Here is a 26,970-nt window from a genome sequence, read left to right as displayed (position 1 = left end):
GAATCTAGGCTTTCTCTGCTGTACTGGACTGTCTCACCCCAAAAATGGCAGGACTTGAATTGCCTTTGAATGAGTATAGTATTTACCAAAGTCAAAATGCACTGGGGAATGAACACACTATATTTATATAAAGCTACCCATATTGCTCTTGGTAAATATTAAACCCAGCTTGTTATTCTAACCTGATTTTTCTCCCAAAGCTAGAGTTTACATGTTAAAGTTTCTTTTCTAAGTATAGTTTACTGAAATCAACAAGTTCAGGTCCTGTGTAAAGCTAAGAAACAATCTGACCTCTGAGACCCACCAGCTCAAGGACACTGGTCCCAAAAAGATCCATATTGGGACCAGCAAGAACACTGCCTGCCTGTCCTCTCCCCGAGTCTCTTAGTTCTGCTTTCCGTCTCCCCTCTGGTAAAAACTTTTGCCTGGCCTTAGCTGGTATGGCTCAGTGGGTTGAGCACCGGCCTGTGAACTGAAGGGTCATCAGTTTGATTCCCATTCAGGGCACATGCCTGGGTTGCAGGCAGGGCCGCCATTTTGGGGGCCTACAAGTGGTGACGGATGGATGTTTCTCTCTCCCTTCCTTCCCCTCTCTCTAAAAATAAAAAAATATATTAAAAAGTTTAAAAACCTCTGCCTGCACTAAGATGTTAAGTTGTAACTATAATTTAATATCTCTCAGCTAGTAAGTATTCTGTAACAAATAAAACTATTTAATCAACCCTATGCAGTCAGTTCTCCTGGCAGCTTCGAGATAAGCTGGCACAGGCTATAAACCACAGGTGTCCAGGGAAGGAAGGAATGCAAATGCAAATAGAGAGATAACACCAGAACAAAGGGAGCGAGCTTGGAAAGAAGCTGCACAGCTCCCCTTTCAGCCCCTTGTCCTGTTGCTTCCCAGAGAAGCACCAGCCACACTCCCCCTAGGGGTTTACCCGCCCTGAATCCCCACCGACTCCCTATAAGAATCCCTGCCTTGCCCAGAAACATTAAGATGGGTTTTTGAGGAAAGGAGTCACCCATCTCCTTGAGATGCTGGCTCTGGAATAAATCGTTTTCCTCACCAACACCTGTCTCACAAGTCTGGTTTTCATTGCAACAGGCAGCTGCACCTAGGTTCAGTTACAAAAAGAAGAATGCAGGGCATTCCAAGAAAAAAAAAAGCAACAAAGGCAGAGAAGACCTAAGTAGAGAATTTAGCAGATCAGTTACAAAATATGGGAACCAGGAGAATGCCTCAAGACAGGAAAATAAAGTGGTAACTTAAGGAAACCAATATGTATGGCTACGTGTTTGAAGATGTTAATTGCCTGAAAACCTTCCATGTTCCAGGCAAGCATTATCTCACTCAGCCCTCAGATCTTCAGAAATATGTATTATTAATGTCACTGTTGTCGTTAGTCTTCCTCCTCTGATAGCAAAGCTTCTCTGGATATGGAAATCCCAAAGTACTTCTCTAAAGGTAGATGCAAACCAGTAAACTGAACAACACCCAGACCTTGGGAACCAGCAGGAAGATCTCTTGTGTTCATAGTTCCCAACTTGACAATAACCTTCAGAAAGAAATTCTAGACAAAAATTATTACATTTTTAAACTACACAGCTTAAGCTATCAAATAATACACCATTTTAAAGAACCATCATTCACAAATCTAGATGTACTTAGCATGCAACCACAAAACTGCATATGAACAAATTGATTTATAAATAGGAAATTGATTAAATAGTATAATTAACACTCAGTGGGTGAGTGCTTAATGAAGTATCTTGTTCCAAGAACAGTTTTTGAGGAGAAAAAATAATGACAGTTAGAGTTAAACCAAATTTTGTTCACATTGGGTTTCAGATCAATTCAATGCAACAACTATTTGCAGAAGACCTACTGTGCTAAGCATTTTGCAGAGTCTTTGGAAGAATCAGCTCCTCCAACAGGCTCTGTGGCACTAGGGTCGTGTTTTGAATCTTACGTGCTCCCACCCCTCCTCTCCTTGCACAGCTGCTTAGACCAGGGCATAAACCTGACCCAAGAGCAGACAATCCTTCCTCTGCCCAGTAACCCACAATAAATAATGGCCTGGCTCAAAAACAGGAAGTGCAGGAACTCTCTCTTAAAAATAAAAACTAAGAGACTACAGAGAAAACTGCTAGACAGTGACAAAACCTTAAGGATACAAGTCACGTACACTCCATGCTAGAACAGTGTGGGCATTGTGCCATCGGATTTCGAGGGAGCTGGTCTGACAGAGAGAACATGAGATAGAAATGAGAGAAGCCATGCAACCTCAGAGGGAGAGAGAGAAAAAAGATTAAAACAAAATCCTAGGTTTTTAATGTTTCCCAGTTCCATTTCCCAGGAGTCTTGTGCATACTTTAGTGCCTGTATTTAAATTTCTCTGTGATTTCACTACTTGTTCTTATAATAACCTTTTGTTAAGTGCTTTTCAAGACTTTTCTGTTCCACAACAGCAAGATATTCTTGCGTGAGACACCTGCTATGATTTCAGCTGTGAACTATTATTCTAAGGGCTCAAAGATGACTTAAAGATAGTTCCTTTTTCTAAAAATCTTGCAGTCAGGTGGAAAATAAATACAGGCATATGTCGAAGATAATATAAAACACACTGTGTAAAAAGAGTACAAAGTACAGGCAAAGGACAAGAAACAATGTTTGATTCAAATTAGTAGTATCTATGAAGGCTTCTTCTTTTCTTTCTTTTTAATGAATTTATTGGGGTGACGCTTGTTAACAAAATTACACAGGTTTAAGGTGCACAACTCCACAACACATCCTCTGTATGCTGTAGAAGGCTTCTTGAAGTAGGGGAAATTTTCACCAGGTCTTAAATAATATTAGGTTTTCAAAAGTAAGGAAAGGTGGACAATTACATCCTAGTGCAGAGAAGCAGTATTAGCAAACACACAGCGGCAGAAAAGGGCAACTTCTTTGGAGAGGGATTGTTCTGAAATGAGTTTACAGTGCACATAGAATGGGGGAATTTAAGGGAGATAAAATAGGCATGGCACATACCACAGAAAGTGGAGATTACTGTGCAACCCCTGATGACTTAGAGACATGAGTTCATTAATTTCTGTTTCTAACACACTTAGAGTTCAGTATTCAGTATTCATTAAATAGGCGCAGAGGAAGTCAAGGTAAGACACCAGTTATTAGACTAACAGGGTTTTGTAGGCTTGGTCCTAGAGAGATGTCCTAGAAGTGATTTTCTCAGCTAAACATGTAAGCAAGATTCAAGGACATTCGTTTACTAGGGAACAGTTCCACAGGTCACGGTGGAAAGGCTTCGGGAAGAAATCAGTAGCGAGAGAGTAGGCTGAGGGAAGAGGGACAAGGTAGGGCAAAGGTTCGAGTCGGTGAGAAAATACTTCGTGCATGACGGCCACGGACGACAGACTGGAAAAGCATGGTGAAATCAAGCTTCCCAAGGAATTCAGTTGCAAAATAATTGTAGTGGTTTGCATTCATAGTAAAGAAATAATACTTCAAACCGCAAAAATTGTCAGTGTGTCATGGTGACTCGGTAGTTCAGCGAGTAATCAGACCGACAAAACCCCAAACACCGGATATTTAGAACTCATCTTGGCTATATCTCTAAGCCAAGGAAAATCCCTTCATGACATAACTCTTGTGAAGGGTACTAAAACCTAACTTAAACATATATCAGATATTTATATTTCTGAAAAGGCGCTAATCCTTTCAAAGTGAAAAGCATTACTCTTTCTCCCCTAATAAACCATGATGTGTCTTATAAGTGAATTGCAAATACTCTGGCAGTCCCAGATTTAAAATATCAACCTAGAGACCATATTATTTGTGAAGCAGTCACTGGAAACCATTTGATTTCTTTCTGCTTTTTCCAAGTGGCTTGAACAAATACTTGTTGAATGGCAGTGTTTACCTCACTCAGAAATTATTCAATGAACTGTATTTATATGCTGTAGACTATGGGAAACTTGGGTGTTGATAAGGGGGACAGTTATTAGAAGAAACATTCCTTTATTGCCATCTAGTTTATTATTTTGTTCTCATTAGCTGAAGTATTGTGTTCTTTCTTGGATGGAGGATAACAGAAAGAGGGTCAATTCCTTATCCTTAAATTGTTTACATTATTTGAAAAACTGTGTCTGGGACTTGAAAAATTAAACTAGTATGTGATGCAAATTATTAGAAACTGGATGAACAAGGAGAATAATAAACTACTGCCTGAATAAATCTGGATGTTTAAAATCAAACTAATGGATCAAAATAAAGAAACTTGCTCCAGAATAAAGACGGAGAATGGTGAAACTCATATCATCATCTGAAAAATATCTTCCAACCAAATCAAGTATCTCTAACTGAGTACAGATCTCACAACATATATGAGAGGTCTCTAAAGGATCTGAGTAACATCACTTTATTTATAAAACTTAGATGGGAAAGAAGCACTGTGAGTACTGGCCATGGCTAAAGTAAAAAACACAGTGTCAATGGTCATGCAAGTAACTTGACAGAGTTGGAGAGATGTCGATTTTGAAATCAGAGCTAAGCTTAAACTCTCCTTCTTGTTACCTATATAAATTTTAAGCTCAAGTCCTCATTTCTGTCTGGGTAAAGTAAAAAACACCTACTAATTGAAGTAGGACTATTAATTGTCTTCCCATGGTGTTATTTTAAAGATTATATGAGATTAATAATATTAGAAATTCCTGGTACATAGTGAGTACTAAAAATGTTGGTTGCCATCTTCTTTTACCACGTACATCATCACTTGGCCTTCTAGGATCAGACCCTACAATAATACACTGTGGAACTAGGTAATTTTAGCTATGGGAATCATGTATTCTCTGCAAACTCTCCTGGAAATTTCTGATATGTAAAAAAATAGTTACTTATAGTTAGAAACATAAGACACAGAATGAAGATATTATCCTTTGGGACTAATTTAGGCAATCATTAATGAGTTAACATTTGCAATGGTTCAAAAAAATTTTTTAAATAATAAAAATTGTTTTCTATTGTGTTTATTTAAAATCCAAGAAATAGCTGTAATTTAGAGATGGTTAAAATTGAATTGCTTTTCTGTATTCTTTAGAAGATAAGAAATGGGTAGATTATACCCTAACTAATTTGAGACATTCCATTCACATTTATCTAAAATAGAAGAAAAGATTACAAACTGAAACACATATTTTATGCATCATATTAAAAACAAGCATTTTAAAAAGCAATATGACAACCTAACATAATTAAATAGGCTGTGAAAGGGGCACATCCTAAAACCACCTTAGGTTACACTTAATCCATCATTTCTTTTAGATGTGGTTAATTTTACAGGTCTATATATATAGTTTTCACCACAGCTTCAAAGGTGAAAATACTTTAAAAGTACTTTCTAAAGCATAAAACATCCTAGAAACAATTACCAGTTATATAATTGGTCATTACATTTTGTTAACAATCAAGACATCCTATATTCCAACCCAAACAACTATTTTTAAAGTAGACACTCAACAGTTGGAATTAGAGATAAAATGATCTGGCCTCTAAGTTCTATCTTAATTCACCAATTATCAGGCTTCATTCCTTCAAAACTGATACCAATCAAACTATTTTTTTCAATAAATTAGAGCCATTATCTTTTTTATGACTTTAGGATTTGGGAAGAATTGAGTATTGCAACAAAATTGTTCCTTTCTCAATGTAATCTTTAGACATTTTTTAGTGTTCTTATTTATCCTTTGAGAGTTCTTAAACTCCATAATGATGTTTCTTAATTTGGTGATTTCAAATGATCAATTAATGAATGTATATAGACGTGGTTTAAAGTAGATTAAGACTCAATCATAGTAAATTCAAAATGACCTATTGGTTTTACCTCTCCCCCCATGACAATCAGCTGTATGCATAGATCTCATCAGCATTTGCACATGTGAAAGAAAAAAACTGTGATGGCAAGGCAGATAGATCACTGCCTTGAATAACTACCAGAAAAAAAAAATTGCCACAAATACGTAGTGGTTAATGAAAAAGTAACTTGACCAAAATTATAAACAAAACAGCATTACAGATGGCATTATGAGTTTTTACTGTTACTGTTGGGAACAAGAAAAATAGTCTCAGCCCCAAGGAGCTTGCATCCCTAGCAAACATCCTGTAAGTTGATTGCCATCTCGACTCTCGTTTGCAGCCCCTGCGGGCACCATGTCTCCAGACACTTTGAGAGTTCTCCCCTGCGCAGGTTAAACTTGGCCAATAAAGTAACATCTTTGAAACCCTGAAAGTCTCCGACATTTGTTCTCGCGGTTGGTGGATGCAACATTACCATTGGTATTTAGCCAGAAAAGGGAGCTTAATAACCTGGGGAGCATAAGCCTGCTCGCTAGCCTGGGAGCCATAGCTTCACACCCCAGGGAATCACAGCATTACTCCACCAAGGGAATTAACACTCCTCCCTTCCTGCTCTCAGACCTAATTGCCAGGAAGAGGAAGGGAAAGGCAGGTACACAAGCAAAAGGAAGTCCTAAAAGCCTAGAAAGTCTAGCCTAGAAAAGAAGGGACTCATTGGGAGGTAAACCCATCCAAAGCCCATGAAAGCTTGGGAATTTGATTGGTTGGTTCTTTTGAAAAGACACATGGTGTGTCCCAAACCAAAACTAATATAATCCCAGGGGATAAAAGAAGCGCTCAAGCTTTCGCCCTCATTCGCTCTCTAGTCTCTTTCTCTCCCACCCGAGAACACATTTGCCCATGGCATGTGGCCTCAGCAGCTGTGTGGCCAGCAGCCATGCAGCGTCCACTATGGGAGCAGCAAGGAACAAGCTAAGCTACCTGGACACAGACCGAGACTACTTAGCAGCCACCTGTGGACGACTCCAAAGGACTAAGCTTTAATATGAAGCAAAAACTCTGGACACTGGCTTTATCTTGGCCTTGCTGAGGATATGGTTGACTCTTTCCATGGCAGGACAGAGGGAGATGGGACATTGAAAGCCCAGGAGGCAAATTCTATTTCCACACCAATAGACCATGCCATATGACAATCTCCCGTACATGGGTCCTTGGAATGCTTTACTCATGATCCCATGGAAGAACCTCATTTCTACTGACACCATCTAGAACCTCATTCATCTTTGCAATTCCAGCCTACTGATCTATGGTCACAGATCACATGATCAATCCATCTTGAGATGATGAGAGTGTTGAAGGCACCTGAGAACAGAAAAAGCTACACACCAAGGAAGACAAAAATACATTACATGTGCTACTGTAACAGGGTGCAGCCAAGAGGGGGTCCCCAAATAGGGACTTGGAATAGGGTCCAGAACTCAAGGTGTCCAGGAAATATTAGGAAAATATATAGGATATCCTCCCCCCTCCCCCACACAGGTGTGAGTTGGGGAAGAAACACATGGAGAAGGACCAGGCAGAGCTATTCTGTACTACAACGGCGGCTTTGCAGCTAACCTCTGGCATGGTCATTTAACATATCTATAACCTTTAACTGGTTGCATAGATATGTTAAATATCTGTGACCATGATTTGACCCGGGGGGATGGAAGTGACTTCACCCAAGATGTAACTGGGAGGCAGCTCCCCCTGGCTACAGCGCCTGCTTGAGAGCTTAGAGAAGATTGGCTGCAGACCATGGGGCCACACCTGCCCAGACTTATGATGGCAGCCCAGTAAACCTGGAAGAATAAAGGAATGCTGGCAGGTGTAACTGATTGTAGGAGGAGTCAGAAATGGGGCTGCAGAGGAAGATTAGCATGAGGATTTAAACCTAGACAGAGCAGCCAGGTACAGGGGATAGTCACGCAGCTTTGGCAGAGTGGAGACCACGTAGCTTTGGGGTGCTCCCTTTTGCCACGTGGCTTAGGAAGCAGGAGAGACTTTGCCTAGAAGAAAAGGGGTGAAAGGACTCTTGCTGGCGGGCCATGAGAAGGGGCCACACAGCTTTGGATTAACTGGAGATCATGGCAGCAACACAGCTGATGGTGCAGGGAGCCCGAATCATGGACTTCTACTTCACTTCCTGAGATACGGTACCCCAGACTAGGGCAGAGGGAGAAGGAAGGACTGTGTGCGTCTGTGAGTATCCTAAAGGACTTTAATATTTTAATGAAGACATTAAGTCACTACTCTAAGTCTGTCTAGCTTTAAATAAATATTCCTTTCCTTTTCACAAATCTCTGGCATTGAGTGACATCTTTCCTCTGGCAGCGGGCATAGTGAACCCAGTAAGGGGTCCTTTTGGTAATAGTATATCGCGTACACCCCCTCTTCAGTCTGTTCTGTAACACTACTTACTAACATCCTATAACCACAGTAAACATCATTAAACAAGTCACTCTTTCATAATGAATTTATCCAGATATCTTATATACAACTCCTTTAAAAGTTTGTTTTATATCTTTAAAAACTATTAAACTTATGTTTTTTTAAACATTTTATTTATTTATCTTTAGAGGGGGAGGGAAGGAGAGAGGGAGAGAAATATCAGTGTAGGTTGCCTCTCGTGCGTCCCCTGCCGGGAACTGGCCTGCAACCCAGGCATGTGCCCTGACTGGGAATCAAACTGTGGTAAAAACTATTAAACTTATGTTTTTAAAAATGCTTACTCAAACTAATTTCCTTCCATTTCTAATTAATAAAATAACCATATGATAATAACTCCTTGATTAAAATATTTTAGTCCTTTAATTGAATGAAATTTTGCTATGCAACAGTAAAAATAGACAAAGATGTATTAATGATGACCTATCCTTTTCTGTCTAAAATTGATTACTGGATGCAATGCAAACTGATCATGCTGAATGTTATACATTTTAATTTTTAATAAGGAAAATTTCAAACATTAAACAAAGTAAAGAACTGTCTAATGAAGTCTTGTGTACGTATCAGCCAACCATTTCAAAAAATTATTAGCATTTGGCTATTGTAATTTTATCTATCCTTTTGCCTTTTTTCTAAGACATTTTAAAGCAAATTCCAGAAAGCATGTCATTTCACTCAAAAACACATCAATATGTATCACCATTAGAAAAGAGATTTCTAAAACACAGTACAATATCATTACTACACTCAAAAAATTTTTCAGTAATTCCTTAATATCAAAAAATATCCAGCCTTTGTGTAATTGTCCCCAATTGTCTGAAAATGTCTTTTTCAGTTTTTGCTACAAATCAGGAATCAAGATCCAATTATGTCTCTCCCCTGCTTAAATATCCCTAGAAGTTTCCAATTACCCTAAGCATTCAGTCCAACATACTTAGAATAATGTATAAAACAGTACATAATCTAGGTCCTGCCTACTTCTGTATGTAAAGCACTGATTTTTCTATAAGTAAATTCTCTCTCATAAACTATTAGGTATTCCTAAATGCAGCTGTACAGAAAAATCTGAATAAAAAACTTTGTCACTGTGTGCAATGACAGGTGTTTTCTAGAGTGATCATGGTGATCATTTCACAATACACACAAATATCAAATTATTAAGTTATACACCTGAAAGGAATGTGTTATATGTCAATTACAAAACTCAATTTCAAAAAGAAAAGGCTGAAGAAATGCTTGGATCTTTCCTTTTATCAATTTTCAAAAAAAATGAGTTGATATTCTACCTACCTCTGAAGGTGTTCAAAGTGTTTTGTGATTTTGCTCTAATGTGTTTGACTTTGTTCTGGATATCAGTAAGTGTTTCACTACAGTGCGGTCATTGTTCTTTTGTTTCAACTTTGGCCAACGGGAGCCATTCAGGTTCACTCCTGTGTAATTCTGACATGATTGTAACATGCTTGAATAGCTTTGTCTTATCTGTTCTGACAAGACCTTCCAGGTTCATATTCCACAATGCCTGCCTGACCTGCAATCAGTCACTTCTCTAAAGAGCCTTGGTTTTGTTAGTGGTAAATGGTACTTGGAAGCCTCTGACTTGTGAAGTGATCATCATCACTGTAATCACTACTGCTAGGACTTTTCAATGAGTAAATCTAGAAAACATGTACTTTCAGATAGAGCAAAATAATAAATACATATATAATATCTGATTCAAGTTAATGGCTATAGATATTTCACTTCACTTCTTTGATTTTATATTTTATCTCTTTTACTTTGAATAGTCTAATTTCTAACAGTAACATATTACTTAATTGCTTTATCTTTCTATTTATTTATCTATCTATTAATAATAGTTTTAAAATAATAATGCCAACGTCACCAGCCATAATACCATTGAAAGCAGTTTAATATTTCTTTACAGTTCTTTTTGACTTCTAGCCAAGACGGAGGCATAGGTAGATACATTTTGCCTCCTTGCACAACCAAAAGAAGGACTACAACAAATTTAAAAACAAAAATAACCAGAACTACCAGAAAATAGAACTGTAGGGAAGTCTAACAATCAAGGAGTTAAAGAAGAGATATTCATTTGGACCAGTAGGAGGGGTGGAGATGGACAGCTGGGTGAGAGAGGGGATGTGGCAAGCTGGCAGCTGGAAGACCAGGAGGCAGAGATGAAAGCTGGCAGTCTCATGTTTGCATGCAGATAAAGTGGGAGGGACCACTGGGGAGCGAGACAGACCACACAACCCGGGGTTCCAGGGCAGGGAAAGAAAGCCTCAAAACTTTTGCCTCTAAAAACCTATGCAGGTTGAGGCAGGAGAAACTCCCAGCTCCCAAGAGAGTTTGCAGGAGAGACTCACTGTGTCTTAGTACATACACAAACCCATTCACCCTGGAATCATCAACAAAAGAACCCAATTTGCTTTTGGGTAGCAGAGGAAGTAACTGAAAGCCAGCCAAGAGCCAAGCAAGCGGTGTGGTTCCCTCTCAGACCCCTCCCCCATATATAACACCACAAAGTAGCCACATGCATGTCCCCACACTGGTGAATATCTAAGGTCCACCCCTTACTAAGTAACAGCCATGCCAAGGCAAAAAAAAATGGCCCAAATGAAAGAACAGATCAAATATCCAAAAATGGAACCAAGTGAAGGAGAGATAGCTAACCTATCAAATGCAGGGTTCAAAACACTGGTAATAAGGATGCTCACAGAATTGGTTGAGTATGATGGCAAAATGGAGGAAGAAGTAAAATGTGAAATCAAAGCTGAGAGTCATCTTGGTAACTGATATATGGAACTGCCCAAAGAGATTTGAACCCTGTATGAATAGGTACTTTTAGCTCTAAGATAGAGGGATTTCCTCTTTGGTTATAGGAATCCTGTCATTGCTGTCAAACACTACATCCTAAGTGAAATGTTCTCAATAGTTCCCTCTATCCCTTTCAGAGTGAGAAATGGTCTTATTCTGTGTTTAATGTACACAGAGTAAGACCATTATGTACTCTGTACATAATGTAAGTAATGTACTCTGTACTTTAATGTGTTGAATCTTTTTTAACACATTAAAATCGGCATTCTGAAACTGTCGATTCTTTTGCTTGTTTTTATAACTGTTTAGAAGAAGTGATGTGCAGAGAACTAGCAACAAATTCACCTTAAGCCAAGATCTCATGTATGTGAAGGAAATTTGCTCCTCTTTTTGCCCATTAATGCTTAATTATGCATTTCATTTTAAGCAAAGTTTTTACTTGAAAAGGTTCATTAGTAACTATGAGTCTTCTCTCTTTTCTAATTTATATGCACCTGTTTCTAATTACAGTGGCACTACGTGAACCTTAGAAAATATTAAACTCTTTAAAACAACTTGGATATTTCTGCCTGCCCAAGGATATTCTTCTCCCTGTTTAAGAAATAAATCTGCTTTCTTTTATCTCAAATGCATTCCCTGTATCTTTCTGGTATGATGATATTTGTACATCTCCAATAAATGACAGGTAAATATGAGAATTTATATCTTGTTCTTGTTCTGAAGGCCTGCCTCTCAATGAAGGTGGTAAGTATGTCTGGATTTAAAAAGTGACAAGAAACCCTGAAAAACAAATTGTTATTATTAGATTTTTGTTTAATTCTGTTGCCCTGCTGCGTGACTGAATATCTGTGTGCCCTCCCAACTCACCAAAAAAACCTTCCATGTTGAAGTCCTAATCCCCAATGTAGTGCTGCAACGGAGCAGCCTGGGGTTCAGCCTCCCGCCGCTGTGCACAAGTATAACACGAGGACCAGTGGAGTGGGACAGAGGTTTTTATGCACAGGGTACCCAATGTGAGGGAGCATCCCTGCTTCTAGCCAACCTCTTCTGCAAGGCACAGAAATTCCCTTGATCCCAAGAAGAGTGAAATGCAAACCCACGCCCAGAATTTCCCATCATTCCCCATCTGTCCTTTTTGGACACGGAGGACTCTACACACACAAGTCTCTCTAGCTTTCAGACTCGCTCTTTTTGGGGTGTGCACCTGTAGGCTCTAGTGTAGCCATAGCCTCTCATGGCTTTCTCCCTCTTCAGGCTCCAGGTGTTGCCAGATCACTGTGGCCACCATGCAAAGGGGCTCTGTCTGTGGGGGCCTGGGGCACCGGGCTGCTGTCACCCCTAGGGCCCGTGTTGGTTCCTGGCCCATGCTTCTCTCTGTGCATTGCTCTCAGAGAGAAAGAATGGAAGCATTCCCAGACCCACACTATGAGAAGGGGTTCCTGCCAGGGCTCTTGCTGTACGATACAGAGCTACCACTCTCAGTGCCAGACTCTGCCTCTGTGGGCTGGCTTCGGAGACTGCAAGGCAAAAAGCCCAATGGGCACGGAGTAGGCCCGGTCAGAAAGAGAGAGAATGCTTGTGCTCTGTTTTAAATCTTTCCCCCAAATCCCACATGCTGTGTGAGTTTCCAGCATCCACCAATTCCATCCAATGTCCACCCAGTGCTGCACAGCGTCTTTGTACTGGGTGTGGCCTTCTCAACCCTCCCAGACACACTGCCTTGTTTACAGTTTCTGGAAGCAGCAGCCTCCTCTGTGACCTCTTTTCCTGCTTCCACTTCGTGCTCTGTGTTGCTTGGTTGCCAGGGCAATGCCTGCCAGTGTGGGTAGCCTGGTTTATTAACCGTTGCCTGGGGCAGCAGCCTCCTTCGGACCCTACCCTTTCTTCCCCACCACCTGTTCCACCTTGGGGTTTCTCCTCACCCCCTCTTCTGGGGAGAGGTGCTGACTCTGGGGCCACTTCTGAGATTTCTTTGGCTGCTCCCCAGCAATCGGCCTGACTCATCCAGTTACAATGGCATTAGAAGGTGGAGCCTTTGCCAGATAATTAGGTTTAGATGAGGTCATTAGGGTGGTGCCCCTCTGATGGGATCAGTGCCCTTATACAAAAAGTAAAAGGCCTGAGCCCTCTCACTCTCTCCGCCACATGAGGACGCAGCAAGAAGACATTCATCTGCTGTCTAGGAACTAGGAAGTGGGCCCGTGCCAGAAATGAATCTGTTGGCACCTTGATCTTGGACTTTCCAGCCTCCAGAAAGTTATGAAATAAACGTTTGTTGCTTAAGCCAGCCTATTTTGGGATTTTGTTATAGCAACCCAAAATGACTGAAATAAACCCTCAGAACCTAAGCCAAAGCCACACTAACTAGTATTGGGAAGTCTTCCGCCACAATGTGATTCCTCCCATTGCAAAGGAATGGTCATAAACGAATTATCTGTTTTTAATAGCAGAATCTTGAAGTGAAAACACACAATTCTGTATTACCCATAGTGGCAAATGGGAAGAAAGTTTTATTTATAACAATCTATTTTATAATATTAATGTAGAATTTTAAATATATTATAAATCATTGCTATTTAACAAATAAATTCCTGTTTTAGCAACTTCCAGAATTTTAATATAAATTAATCTTAAAAATACTTTTTAAAATAAAAGAATGGCCCCAACTGGTGTGGCCACAAAGTGAAAGGTCATCGGTTCAATTCCTGGTCAGGTCCCATGCCTGAGTTGGAGGTTCAGTCCCTGGTCAGAGCATGTATAAGAAGCAAATGATTAATGTTTCTTGCATCGATGTTTCTCTCCTTTTCTTTCTCCCTACCTTCTCCTCCCTCTAAAAAATATAAACTACTTAATTTAAAAAATAGAATGATGTTTCAGCAAGATCATTTAATTGACTTTAGCTTATGATTATATACATACAGCATCATAAGTCATAGATGTGAATGCTACTTTAAAAATAATCAAAATTAATCCCTTACTAATATTGCAAAGGAAATTTTCTTTTAAAGGTAAAGCATAGGGAAAATCTTTTTGCAACACAACAGTCTCATTCTTCCCCTGGGCATCTTTTGTTTTGCAACACCCTCCGTTTTCCCTCCCTGATCAACTGTCAAGTTCCACATGAACTCTATGATGTTCCACCCCAAGCCTGGCTAGCCCCAGAGAGCTCCTGGGTCTCCTCTCTCACATCAGAACTTGGTCATCCTTTTCACTTTCTCCTTTGACCTCAATATTCTGGTGAGAACCTCATGAGCAAATTCCTATACATATGAGCTGTTAGTAACTTTATTCCAAGTACATTTAATGATTTTTCATAATGATCATCTACAGCTTCTATTTTTAAAAGAGAGAGTTATCCTAATACTGAGGATGGAAACAATGTTAAAAAAAAGACTAAACAAAGTACTGATCTTTCAATTAATCTTTCTGATACTCAATTTAGCAATTGCAAAATCCATGTGTGACAGCAACCTCATTTTTTGTGAGGATTATATAAAAAAGGTAAGTAAAAGCACTTTGAAGTTTTTTTTATATACAGGAATATTACATTTGCATATGTACATGTGATGCATATATATACATACATATATATATACACAAAAATAGTATTATCTGCTCAATGTGGTGGAACATATGGACCTTCCAGGTCCTTCCTCTACAACTGTCAAACAAATGAATGACAGTAAAAAATATTACATAAAAAAAGCGAAGAGGAATGACCTTTCAACAGAAAAGGAGTGCTAGATCCCTAGGAGACTACCACTGAGATGCCCAGAGAAATGACTTTTAGAAAAATGGTCACCATTCCATATCTTTAGCCTCCCAAGTTTAGTACAGCTGAATTCAACACAGTGGGAGAATACAGAATGAAAATGGCCCTGTAGGTAATTTCATCCTATTATGTTTATATGAAAGGAAGACTGTGAATTCTATGGGCTTTTTTTTGTTTCCTTTCTTATAATTTTAGTGCACTGATCAGAATCAACTTAAAGCTATGTGCTGAGGGCTATAATTTCATAGGTGGTAAAAAATTTGATGGATGTGTATCTGTAAGGAGATAACCTAGGAAAGGCTTCGGAAGCAAAATACGGTTGGCTTAAGTAAACCCATTTAAGACTAGCTTATCACAAAGACTCCCATACTATAAAATTATAGAGTGGTTAGGAGCAGCTGAAAACCTTATAAGATGTGAGGAGGAAACAAATTCAGGCTAGGGAGTAATCTTAAAACTGCTGAAGCAGGAATATCACTAATTGCATTCTCTGAGTGACATTTTTGATCATCCTACCTTCTTTTGAAAGAGGATTCTTGAAAATTAAAAGGGTGTTATGATGTTGAGAAATCAGCCAAGTGACAATGTGTTTGCCCAGAATATCATTTTCTGGTTTTGTAGGGATTAGCAGGAAGTGTTTTTGTTGTTGTTGCTTTTCCCAGAAATCACACTGTCTGAGCAGTTACTTAGGACGCACCTTAGACACAATGTTTCCTGACATGACCATTGGAGTGGACAGAAATTCATGCCAACAAGACATAAATGTCATTGGCTCCCTTTCCTTGTAATTTTTCAGATGAGTCTCATATAAATGTACTAATGGGAACAACCCGGAAAGGAACTTCTCAGTGAAGAAAAGAACAATAGGATGAATGGTAAGCATCAGGGTAAGCACACCACAGGGAGATAAAGAGAAGCTGAGCTGTATTCAGACTGAAAAATTATCAGAAAACCAACGAACTAATCTGCTAATGTGTTAGTGGCTGTATGGATATAGCAGCTGCATCGCTCATGTTGTGATAACCAGTCTTTTCTGTCCGAAGAAAGACTAAAGACTCAGGCTCTGGTGCTGCTAATTAAGTGGAATTCTAGCCCTGTGAGAGTCATTTAAGGAACGGCACTGGCCTTTTGGAAAGAGAGCTACCTCTCCTGAAAGCCATGACATCACTTGGGGAAGCTGACGAGCTCCCTGGCAGCCATGCAACCTGGCAGAACAAGGGAGAAGGTAAATGGCACTGCCAACCTCGCTACGGGAGAAAAGCTGATCTTCCTCTCGCCCCCTGCAAGTTCATCTTTGCCAGAAATGCTTGACTGTTTGAGAATCATTATAACGGGCTTTTGTCAGATTATGTATAATTATTTAATATGTCTCCTGACAATCCAGTGCTCCTTAAGATTGGATAAATGTTAGATTCACTGCAAACATTTGATTTAGTACTAATTTTATTTGTATATGTTCAGTTTTCAATATTTTGTTGATCACACAGCAAGTGTTGAGCCCACAACATTTAAACATGAAATGGGAGTTTTTGCCACATGACTATTTATAAATCTAAATCACACTAACATCAGTAAACTGCAGATTTCACACTTTTTCCCCCTATATCCCTATTGCTTAACAGTTGGTCAGTCTAGATAAGAAAAACAATGCAATAGAAAAACAAGAGAGGACTTGGTGCTGGAGAAAAAAAGAAAGATGTAGGATATTTTTCTTGCAATATTAAGTAGCATAGTTTGTGTCTAGACAATTTATTACTTTTTTAAAAAATTCTTATTGAGTGCCTACCCTATGCCCCTCTGTGCTCAAAAACCGTAGAAGATGTAAAAACCAGAATCTTATGTAACTGAAGAAGAAACCCAGGCCCAAGTCAGAGCAAGTCTGTACACAGTGAAAGAGAAGCCGTGGCGGGGCTGAGCTGGAGCTGAAGAGCTGGGAGAAGCTGCCCCCGAGGCCCACCCCACTGAAGAGCTAGAGCTAAACATCACTCATACTTTCCCACTCTTTTATAACAAAGCCAGAAAAAAATGCTTTTGTAAATTGCTTCTTTCTCTGAGCTACTATTTATACCATTGTCCCGGAGCTTACGCTTCTTATATTGTTATTTATCTTCTTGCAAGTATTTCCCAGCTGTTCTATAAAACATCCTTTGAATCTTCTAAAACCCAGTGAATTATTGTTGCCTAACAGGAAAAATATATTTTTAACAGATTAGAGTGCTTTTCTCTGGCTCCCTCCATTGTGTGTGAACTTTCTCTTTTAATCCATTGCCCGAGGGAGAATTGAAATTTTCACAGCAGAAATACAGAGTCTATACACTCTGCTTTAGAAGTGCCAGATAAAAATGTAAAGCTCACTTTTCTCTTAGCCTAACTTGATTAAGTAGAAGGTTTTCTAAATTTCAAAATTCCTTTCTATATAAAAAGCCAAGCCTGGCTAGCCCCAGAGTTATGGGTTCCAGATCAAGACGGCAACGTAAGACAGTGCTGGACTCACCTCCTCCCACAGACACGTGAATCTGCAGCTACATATGGCACAATTTGCTCTGAAAACAATCTAAAAACTGAGCAATTCCTATGCATCTGGCCAATGAGAGAAAGTCCATATCAAAGCAGGTAGGAGAGACTGGGCCACAATCTTACTGTAAACCCCATGCCCAGCACAGCACTGGCAATCAGGAGGGTATGCAAAACCCAGAGCTTTTCCCCAAAGAGCAAAGGGTTTAAACCCCATAAGAGGCACCCCAAATTTAAGACCTGTACCTGAAAGATGATCCCGCTCTAGTCAGTAGGTACCATGATGTTTTTTCGTTTGTATTTTTTCCTGCACGCCTTCTACACACTCTCTCTCTCTCTCTGCCATACTCCAAATTGCCAGTATCTCATAGAATGGGAGCTTTTGCATGTCTGGTATCCCAGTGCTTGAGGTTCCCATCCAGGGGACATGATTTGATCTCCCAACTCTCAAAGCCAGAGGGATTTTGCAATCCTGGGGTGCCCAAGACTGTAACAATTGGAGATACAGTTCACATACAACATTTTACTGGTATACTACACATAGATATCATATATAAGTAATATCCATCCTATTGGTTCTCTTTCTCTGGAAAACCCAGATTAATACAGTAGAGAAGCCTAAAACAGGCATCCTGAGCCCATCCATATCTCATGAAAATGCCATGCAGGAGGGCCAAGAGTTTCTGAGTGGAGGACTAGGAGGTGCAGAGAGAGCAGTGGAACGTCTAACATGGGGGATCAGGAGGAAAGGCTGCAGAATGTATGAACTTCATGATCAAAGTCAATGGCAACAACAATGGATCTGTTGCCAGCAGCAGCTTACTCAAGTGACTCAAAACTAGCAAGTCACACTCACAGAAGCCAAGGGCCACATAGACTAATCATACCACAAAAAAACATTAGGAAGGATACTAAAAAAAGGTGTATAAGCCAGCCCTCTATGGTAATATCATATCAGTTTCCATCTAAGCATACTTCATGAAAAGAGGCAGCGTGAGAGAGTAGAACCACTCCAACATAAAATTTACATTTTGAATTGACTATTACACGAAATACTCTGGGTTAGCTCATTCTAAGTATACCATATTAAACCCAAACCTACCTTTGTTGTCAAGATTATATTCATTCCAAGAGGTGTGTCAGGAAGAGGGTAGAATAGGAGGTTCCCGCTTATATCTCACCTTAGCAACAATAGTCTGAAAGCCATCCACAGACAAAAGTGCCTCTGCGGGAGCTTTGGAATCCAGTTAAGAAATGGCAAAGCCCCAGTGGACTCAAAGACCAAGGAGAAACAATTTTGAGAAGGCAGGCTTATACTACCAGGCAGCAGTCTCACCAACCAGAGTCTAAGCCACAGACACAGAAGCAAGCCTGTCCCTCGGTGGACTTGGCCACATCCCATTTGTCCTTGGTCCTACTGACAGCACCATATGCCAAGGGACCCAAGAGGAGTCACATGCACCTTTGCCTCAGGTAACAGGTCTGCACAATTCAGTCCTGACTGTGGACACTGAAGTGTGCTATAAACCGATTTCAGGTGCCCCAAGCTGTGGTCCAAGGAGTGGTCCTATCAAGGACCAGAGAGAAGACGTGCTTGTTAGTGGCATTGGAGGCAAGCCTGCTGCCTTTGATCTGATCATAGATTCTGAAGTGGTGCTGTAACTTGGCTCCAGCTCCATCCGGGAACAGTCCTGACCACCCAGGGACCCTGAGGAAACAAGCTTCTCCTTACCCCCCAAATTAGGTCTACCGATATCAGTGCAACTGCAGATCCTAAGTCAGCTCTGTGACCAAGCTCCAATTCCACTCAGTCATGGTCTGAGAGTAGTCCTGCCCACCTAAGGACCCCACAAGACGCTTGCCCATCCTCATTCCCAGAGGCAGGCCTGCAGACCTTGGTCTCATCTGTGGACCCTGACGCAGCCCTGTGAGTTGACTGCAGCCATGCTAAGCTGCAGTCCCGACTGAGTCCTATCCACACAGTAACCTAACCAGGAGAAGAAATACCCATCTGTGTACCTAGCATCAGGCTTACATGGACTCTTAACCAAAGGAAAGGTTTAAGCCATTATAAGGAATAAAAAGCATTTATTTGAGTGAAAAAATATTACAGTCAGTGGTACGTAGATTCAGGTAGCAACCCAAATTGCTCTCCATAGAGAAAGATACAATTTATAAAGGCAAAAACCACAAGTGCAATTTCCACTTAGGTTCTTCATTTAAATGAAGGATGCTGGCTAGGATAGGGGAAAGTGGTTAGTTAGTTCCAGTATGCAAATGAGAGGAGTAAAAACTACAAGGAAGGAAATAAAGTCCCCATATTTCCACACAGCAGTTGTTGCTCCAGGATGTTTATGGCTCAGTTTTGAGCTGAGTTTAGCAGCAGATTAGCAACTAAAGAAGGATGCTCTGAGAACTGGGGCACAAGATGTGCGTAGATCTCCCTTCCTCGGTGGCCTCCTGACTCCATTTGAAGTGACTCTCCCTGCAATGTTTATTTTACTTTATTTTCTGCATTATCAGGACCCCACTGAAAACCTTGAGCTGGACCCTTATCCCAGAACTGTCCCTACTAACCAAGGACATGTAGGCAGTTCTGTCTACCCAGGGACCAGAGGGGATCATACCTGCCAGAGCCCCTGGTAACCAGAGCATAACTCCTGGATCCTATGGTAAGAGTATGTATAATTTTGTAAGAAACTGCCAAACTGTCTTCCAAATGAACTGTACCATTTTGCATTCCCACCAACAATGAATGAGAGTTCCTGAATGCTCGTGAGATTGTTTCACAATCTCACGAGCATTCAGTGTTTGCAGTGTTGTGGATTTTGGCTATCGTAATAGGTGCGTGGTGTTATCCCATTGGTATTTCAACTTGTAACAGCCAAATAGTTTATGATGTTGAACATCTTTTCATGTTTAGTTGCCCTTTATTTATCTTATCTGGTAAAATGTCTGTTTAATCTTTCATTTCAAAAAATTCCATTTATTTATTTTTAGAGAGAGGAGAATGAACGGAGAAAGGGAGAGAAACATTAATGTGTGGTTGCCTCTTCAGCACCCCCTACTGGAGACCTACAACCCAGGCATGAGTCCTCACTGGGAATCAAACTGGCGGCCCTTTGATTGGTGCACACGGGCTGGCACTCAATCCACTGAGCCACACCAGCCAGGTAATCTTTGCATTTTTAAAATCGGTTTCTCTGCCTATTTTTCAAACTTAAAATATGAAGGGACAAATTTACCTACCTCTACAATAACCTCAAAATAGATTTTCTTCCTAGATTTCTACTTGTTCCATCCTGAGATGGAACAGAAGAAACAGAGTTATTTAATTGGGGAGGGAGGGAGTCAAGTCACTCATTTATAATCTTCTCTTAAAAACTAAAGGGAAAAATGCAACTGATATTCTTCTCTGGGAGGAATCGAGACACCATTGTACCTGGAAATGATCATGGTGCACATTACCCAGCCAGCCGGGATCATCCATGGCTTGACTTCTCCAGTCCCAATTTCACCTCTAAAATATTGACAGGATGCAGCGGTTATCACCGCCCCACTTGCATGATTGAGGTGAAGGGCTGGGCCACTTTTGAATTATCACTTTAGTTTTCTGAGAGGAGCCCTCACTTGTTTTGAACGCCCTTGAATTTAATTTTATCCATTTTATGGCCATGTAAAACAGAGCTCAAATTTATTACATAAGCTCTAATTCATGAAATTATGTGAACTATTAGCATTGGATGGAAAAAAACTATTGCTTTATAATAACTAATATATTTCCAAATAGATGGCAAGTCAGGGATATTTATTTTTTAAAAATATGTTTTATCCAAAGGCAATAGTGTACCATTGGGAAAAGTCATAAGTACTGTATCAAACCATGTTTGGGCATGAGTGCGGTTTAGAACACAAGAGTGGTTTTTACTAGATCTCATGCAGTTTATAACAAAGTTATAGGCATGGCTACTGAGGGCACTCAAGGCATCATAACACAAAAAGGAAAAGAAAAATGTAAGGAGACACAAATGTAGGGCATGGACACAATATTTTTAAACATCAATTCTTTAATTATAAATTCAATGTTATCTTCTAATACATTTTCATTTTTTGAACCAAATTTTATATACAATATTCAAATAAAAGTTCTATATTTTGTTAACTTTTTAATGTTAATATTAATGATCAATATGTGTGTGCCTTATGCTTTTATAGAATCTGTTATAAAACTCTTGTTTAAAGGTGAATGTTCAGCCCTGGCTGGTGTGGCTCAGTGGACTGAGCACCAGCCTGAGAACCAAACGGTCATTGGTTCAATTCCCATTTAGTGCACAGGCCAGTGTTGCAGGCCAGGTCCTCAGCTGGGAGCGTGCAAGTCAACCACAAATTAATGTTTCTCTCCCTCTCTTTCTCCCAACTTTCCCCTCTGTCTATAAATCAGATATAAATAAAATCTTATTTTAAAAAAGTGAACTTTCACATAATGACAGTTTCATCAAAGACAAAATGAATAAAATCAAGGAAAAACACAATTCTGAAACAACAACAAAGCCAACTATAATGGTAATCACTAGGAAATAATTGAAACCCAGAATTATCTATTCATCAACAATTACTAAACAAACGGAAGTTGTAGAATATTTTTAGAACTTCAAGCCACTCAGAATGTCATTTGTTTCCTCTACATATTTGTTAAATCTATAATTAAAATTATCCTACACAAATAATTGCCGATTATTCTTCTACAGATGCCTGGGACATTCCCTGACCATCAACTCCATGACTGAACATTTATTAATTACATTTTACAATATCTTTCTTCTATTTTCCTGAATTCTCTCCTGCTGCCACTTCTTCTGATTTATATTCTGAAGGAATTTCAAATAATCTTTCAAAGCTAGAGTAATGTGGATCAAACTTTAGTCAACCAGCATTTTTATTTAAATGAAATAGAAAACATGAGAGTGCTCCTGGGTAAAGTAAGAGTCATAATTAATTCATGAAACTTGTCCATATGAAGGTATGTGAGATGTGAAGTCACACATATACAAATAGGTGCCTGTCAGGTTAAAATATATTTCTTACTCTGTATATTGGTTAAAAATTTTTGAAAAACATAAATGTCTATTAGGACATCAAACACTTTTCCTTGGCCACTTCTTATTCCTTCCACAGTTGAACACGACTTTTCCACTGTATGTTTCCCCTCTTTTGGACTTACAAAATTTTTGCTATTGTTTACGCAATTATACTCCTTATCGACTGATGAATTTTGTTATGGGAAAACTTATAGACTATTTCTTAGACTATTTTATAGACTTTTTTTTACTGAATATTGTAAACGTAGACTTGTAAACCTTGGAAAATGAGACATACTTAAAACTTTGGATGTAAGGTTTGTGACATGACTGTGGGTTAGCCTTCATGTCAAGGAAAGTAGCTCACATCATACGTCTGCAAACTTAAATTATTAGAGTTGATGATAAGCTAGGAAGTGGTTTTGTGTGTGGTGCAATTTAAACATCAATTATGATTAATAAATATTATTCCTTTGACATATAGTATAAAAAGGCATTTAAGAAAGATTTTTCCTACACTAATGTGACACAATTTCATATTATATTACTAGAGGCAGAAATAACAAAACTTTTGATTGATTTTAAACACTGATATTATTCCTTCCTAAAGAAAAACTAGAGAGATGGAAAAAATGAGATTTTATAAAATCCAAAACTTTACCTTGACATTTGTCTTTTCAAATCAACTGTATTCAGGCATAATACACATAAAAAAACACCTTACACATTTCTAAGTGTACAGCCTGATGACTTTGACAATGTACGTGCCTGGGTAACCATGGCCTTTTCCTATCTTTCTTCCACCATGCTGAATGAACCAGGGTCATTGCTGAAGTTTACCTGTATTGCTCTATGTAGTTCGTTTCTTTCCACTGCTGAAAGGTATTCTATTATATCTATATCACAATGTTTTTATCTACTCACTTATTGATAGACATTTGGGTTGTTTCTCATGTTTGGTTATTTTGAATAAAGCTGCTATGAATATTTGTATACACATCTTTTTGTGGGCATATATTTTCACTTATTTTTGGTAAATATCAAAAATTACAATTACTAAGCTGTATGTTAAGTGTGTTTAACTTTATAAAGAACTCTGTCAAAATTGTATTTCAAAGTGGTTATGCCATTTTCTACTCTCACCCAATGCATAAAAATGTATTTGCTGTACGTCTTTGCTGATACTTAGTATTTTATCTTCTTATCTTTTTAATTTTAGCTATTATATCAGGGTTCTCCAGAGAAATGGTACCAATAAGAAATTATAGAAATAGTATAAGTATATGATAGAGTGGGAGGGGGCAGTAGACAGCACAGTGAGTCCCCTTTATTTCTACTTTTTATGGGAAACAGGCATTTAGATCTTAAAATTTAGAGAACAAAATTACCATCAGCAGTTTAAAGCACTTCAACAATGCACGTGAAGTCCTCTTTGCTACCACAGACAAGGCAGTTATCCCATGGTCCAAAAGCAGGACTGTCCCAAGGAGTCATGTCATACATCCCGTGGATACTCAGGCCACGCCGCTCAGGGCCCATTTGTGATGGTGTATTCTTCCTTCTCCTCTTCCCCATCATGGGTGGGGCCTGAGCTCCGTTCCCTGCCACATATCTGACCTGACTGCAGCAAGCCCTCCAGCCATTCCCCTTAAGCCAGAGTTGTTCTGTTTGTTTGTTTTTTTTAATCCTCATTGAAGGACATGCTTGTTGATTTTAAAGAGCGGAGAAGAGAGGGAGAGAGAGAAGGAGATAACCATCAGTCAGTGGCTTCTCACACTTGCCTGGACTGGGCACCAATCCTGCAACCCAGGCACGTGCCAGGACAGGGAATCCAACCCTACTCTTCGGTTTAGGAGGTGATGCTCCAAGCAACTGAGCCACACTGGCCAGGCCTGTTATGGCAGCCTTGATTGCTTCTACATCCCCTGGACATAGGCCACCTTCCTTTTAGTCAGTTGGCAAACCAGCACCTGGATTGAACGTTTTGCTTCTCCTGGCAATATCCTTTGCCCTTTGTGCACCTCGTTTGCCCCTGAATGTTTTCTCTGTTCCCTGACATTCTTCTAGTTTCACCTTGTGGAAACTCAGTACGCTGATTTGTAGTACTTTATAAATTACATACGGTCTGTAATGCTTCTTAGTTGTTATAGGATTTCTTAGAATACTTAGGTAAGTCAGTGGTCTCAGAGATACTGAAGGGTCCAGATCACCCAGTTCCACAAGACTGTTGTCAGGGAGAACGAGTTCCGCCAGACAGAGCAGAACCTGATCAAGAACCTCACCATGCCACGTATCTGGTTGTTCACCAGTAAGGTTTTCAAAGTCTCCTCAACAAAGAAAAACCATCCCATGTCCTGATTTCATTGTCTGAAAAATCAGTAGCATCAAAGTGGTCTAAGGTTGTAACCAGATTTTCAATGACAGAAATTTTATATCCACGGAGGTCCAGCTCGCAATCCCACATGGCAGTTGGTATCCTGAGTCAACTGCTCAGTTGGCTCCGCTGTCAGCTTCACCACTCTCTATGCATATATTTGTAATGGCTTGTGTGCTTATAAAGGCTAAGAAACCCAAGACCTGTAGTCAGCAAGCTGGAGAGCCAGGAGAGCTAATGGCGTGAGTTCTAATCCAAAAACCAGCAGTCTTGAAATCCAAAAAGAGAAAATGTTTCAGCCTGAGTGCAAAAGCAAAAAAAAAAAAGAGACCAATGACCCAAATGAAACAGGCAGAAGGATTTTCTTGTCACTCAGACTATTTGATCTATTAAGGTCCTCAACTGATTGGGTGAGGCCCACCTTCATTAGGGAGGACAATTTGCTTTACTAGTCAACAGATTCAATGTTAATCTCATCCAGAAACATCCTCACAGACATACCCAGAATAATGTTTGGCCAAACATCTGGCACCTCATGGTCCAGCCAAACTGACACATAAAATTAACTATCAGACAGACCCATGTTCTCCCCCTCCCACTCTCCACACACACTTACCACCCTCTTTGCACGTTGACGATCCAGCTTTGGTGCTTCTTGTAGAGTCACCCCGATACTCTCCCTAGAGCCCAGGTTCCCAAAATTAATCTCAACTTTTTACTTAAAATTACTTTCAAATTCTTTCTTCCTAATAAAGAATTTAAAGGGTTCCTAAGAAATAATAATGATAAATCGAGTGTAGCTCTTGCCCATAAAGAAGTTTAGAATCACTGGCATGGGGCCTGTAAGTAATCCTTGGTGGAGTGAGTTGTAGATATTCTTAACTTCTGGCCACATGATTGGAGAAAGTCATGGGAACTCCAAAGGAAGTGTTGGAAAATTGCTGGTAAAGCTGAAATAAGGAGGAATAAGGTGCAGAAATATGCCAGGAATACTTTGAGAACACACAGAATGTTCTAAGGAATAAAGGTAGTGGAGGAAAACAATAATAAAACCAAGCAATCTGGGGATAATTATTTAGACTGTAACTATAGATGAAAACCAGATAGCAAAGAAGAGAGACAGCAACAGAAGAATTCGAATGAAGTGGTTTAGATGGTTGAAATGATGTATCACTTACTCACTTTTCTTGGTTTTGAGAGAGAGGTAAAATCTTTTTATTCATAAAGGAGGACAGTGAGGTAATCCTTTATTGATTTCATTTGTTGTTGTTGTTGAATTTATTGCAGTGACATTGCTTAATAAATCCACACTGGTTTCAGATGTACAACTCCACAACGTATCATGTGCACACCACCCAAAGGCAAGTGCCTTTCTGCTACCGTTTACCTCCCTGTGCCCTCTTCCGCCACCCCCACCCCACTTTTCCTCTAGCAGTCACCCTGCTGTTGTCTGTGCCTGGTTTGTGTTTTGGGGGTTTTTTGTTTTGTTTTTTGCTTCTCTTTACCTTTTTCACCCAGCCCCCCAGCCACACCCACCCTGACAGCTGTCAGTCTGTCCCCTCCACCTACAAGTCTGTTTATACTTTATTCATTTACATAGTTCATTATATTTTACATGTAAGTGAAATCACATTGTATTTGTCTTTCTCTGCCTGGCTCACTTCACTTAGCATCATAATCTGCAGTCTATCCATGCTGTCACAAAAGGTCAGATTTCCTTCATTTCTACAGCTGCATAGTATTCCATTGTCTAAATGTACCAAGCTTTTTTTATGGTTAATTAATATATGACGAAGAAGGCAAATACATACAATAGGGAAAAACAGTGTAATCAATAAATATGTTGGGAAAAAATGAAACTAGACCACCTCCTTATACGACACACAAGAATAAATTTGAAATGGATTAAAGACTTACATGTAAGAAAATAACAAGGTTAAGACTTGAGGGAATGTCAAAAATAACCGTAAAAATTATTGAAAAGTTACCAATCAAAAATTCTTGAAATGATAACATCTTTTCTTACCTAAATTTCTTAAAGCTTAACTCAACTTTTTTATATATTTATTTTAACATTCCA

General features: G+C 39.5%; 1 pseudogene; it reads right to left on the bottom strand.

Moving 5' to 3' along the window:
- Window positions 1-24,044: 24,044 nt before the first annotated feature.
- LOC118985852 (U2 small nuclear ribonucleoprotein A'-like) lies at window positions 24,045-26,584 on the bottom strand (annotated as a pseudogene).
- Window positions 26,585-26,970: the final 386 nt, after the last annotated feature.

The sequence above is a fragment of the Sturnira hondurensis genome, unplaced genomic scaffold (assembly GCF_014824575.4).
Source record: "Sturnira hondurensis isolate 20B ecotype Veracruz unplaced genomic scaffold, ASM1482457v3 Scaffold0004136, whole genome shotgun sequence".
NCBI classification, from domain to species: Eukaryota; Metazoa; Chordata; class Mammalia; order Chiroptera; family Phyllostomidae; genus Sturnira; species Sturnira hondurensis.
Note: the sequence above shows the minus strand (reverse complement) of the source record. Positions and strands in the feature narration are given on the sequence as shown.